Source organism: Pinus tabuliformis, chromosome 9 (genome assembly GCF_031772625.1).
Source record: "Pinus tabuliformis cultivar Carrire ecotype Pingquan chromosome 9, CPIR1, whole genome shotgun sequence".
NCBI classification, from domain to species: domain Eukaryota; kingdom Viridiplantae; phylum Streptophyta; class Pinopsida; order Pinales; family Pinaceae; genus Pinus; species Pinus tabuliformis.
Genome location: NC_142307.1, coordinates 1,603,398,819 through 1,603,401,276, shown reverse-complemented (window position 1 = coordinate 1,603,401,276; position 2,458 = coordinate 1,603,398,819).

The following is a 2,458-nucleotide window of genomic DNA, read 5'->3' as shown; positions in this document are numbered from 1 at the left end:
GTAGCCTGCGTACTGGTAAAGGACTGCACCAGTACAAAATCATTGTAAAAGGAGTTTCTTATTAAAAGAAGATAGAGACATATTGCAGCAGGTGGTTTTCTCCCACATTGGGTTTCCACCTTATATCATGGTGTTCATGTGTGTGGCTTATGTGTGATGATTTGTTCTATTTTACTGCACCTGTTTACTGTTAATATGGTTGATAATGTTCTAATGCACTCATTAAGGATCAACTAACTAAATCATAAGAAGTTGTCGAAGTAGCATATATGAATCTGAATATGAAAATGAAAAAGTTTTATTGATGTGATAATACTGATTCACCCCCCCCCCCCTCTCAGTATTATTTCCAACATATGAAACTCTCTCAAGATCACCTTCCTGAGTTCACTTCTATCTGGCACATGTATCTTGTCTCTCAATCTGAACAATCCATCCGCTGTAAGGAAATAATCCACATCCTATGCACCAACCTCTACCTGTACATGTACCATGACCTGTACCAACAACCTGCCACAACCTGTGCACAATATCCATATACCTAACATCCTGCTGACCTGCCTGCAAGATGCTATCCTGTAAGTTTGTCCCATAGGAGCTCATAGTTGCCAAGTGATTTACCTATACCCACGTGTTCAAAGCATATGTCATGTTAATTACTATGTTATGTTTCCTTAGATTTATAGATTTGTTAATTACTATGTTTATGCATGCAATATATAAAATACAGAAAAATAGAAAATAGAAACAAATGTTATCATTCACACCAATAATAACACAAGATATGACCTAGGAAACCCGTACAAGATAAAACCTAGCTGGAAGATGAGACAACTCTACTCTATTTTTCTCTAAATGGAAATGAAAGCAAACACAAAGAAGTGACACATGTGGCCCATGGGATGCTACAGTACAAAAACCTTGTATGTTCTATCTCTCTCTCTCTCTCTCTATCTCTGTCTCTCATCTATGGAAAATAAATATACTTAAATAGAATGGAACCATTTTTCCTCCTAGTGGCCCGATTATGTCACAACTTGATAGTCTACTAGTGGTTAAGTTTGACTCCTTCAACTCTTGACTAAAATTAGAATATTTACTCGTCTAGAGTCTTCTTCATTATGTTCATATGGATAGCCCCTTTTTCATGAACAATCGGGGGTAATGTGGCATCCTCTCGAATCACGGTGGTTCAACCAAGAATATCAACTTCTGGGTGGCATAACTTTTGATATAGATTCCAATTGATGTGATTCTTACATCATTGGAAAGGTATGTGTGTAGAATAGCACTAAGGGGCATAACATTAAGAGAAAAAGTTTTCCCCTTAGAATATGTTGTTTTATTCTTCAAACTACTTCCAAAACATTTTAGACCCCAATTTTCCAAACTGAACCCACTAGTAAAAATGGAGTCGATTGTTCCATTTTTTTCTTGAAAGCATCTATTGATGACATTGTTGTTATTGATGGAAAAGGAGCATAAAATGAGCAACAACAACATAAAAAATATATGGAATTGAGAAGAAAAAGAGAAGCAAAAGTGTAGGAGCATCAAGGTATATTACAAGGATATTTGGCAGCAAGAGATTAAGGTGATGGAAAAGTAACAATAGGAACAACAAAGGGTAAAGGAGTAGGAAACGTTCATGGCACACTAGTATTGATACATGCATTGTTATACCTTGGAGGTAAAGGACAACATATGTTATTGCATTTTGAGCTTATTGCATATATTGTTATGGCAAAGAAGCAACAAGATGTACTATATATGGTTGTTATGTTTGCAAAGAAGATTGGTATACTTGGTATTCTTGTTTTGTTTAGGTGCAAGGTATGCTTACATACATGTTTTGTGTAAGGCTCATTTGAAGATTGGTTTGGTTGAGATTAATGTTTGTGATGCAAGGAAAAGGAAAGACTCCATGATAGCAAAGGCAAGACAAAGACATGACGCAAGGCAAGGCAAGATGCAAGGGAAAGGCAAGGACATGTCAAAGTATTGTGATGCAGTGTTTGAATATGAATGCAAGATTGTATTATTGCATGCTATTTATTTATTTTATTGACATGAAGAATATGAATGCATGACACTTGGATATGATGAAATTCATTTTAAGTAAATTAATATTCAAGAGTTAAGAAATTTTGGAATTGAAGAGACACCTTTGGAATACAAAGAGAGAAGTTTTTTCATTTCATATTCGTGTGAATGGAACACTAACAAACATCAAAGTTCGTTTATAAATTTGTGCAAGGTTGGAGAGTTGTGGGTTAAAGAGTGGAAGAATATGTGAGAGCTGATTGAGGTGTTATGCATTAGTTACCTGGCACATATGAATCTTATTTGAATTAGATTTGAAGGGAAGAAGAAGCATAAATGAAGATGGAGATATGCAGAATTTATGACCAAATAAACTAGCACATTTTTGTTTCCTGTTTTCATCAGGAGATTTTAT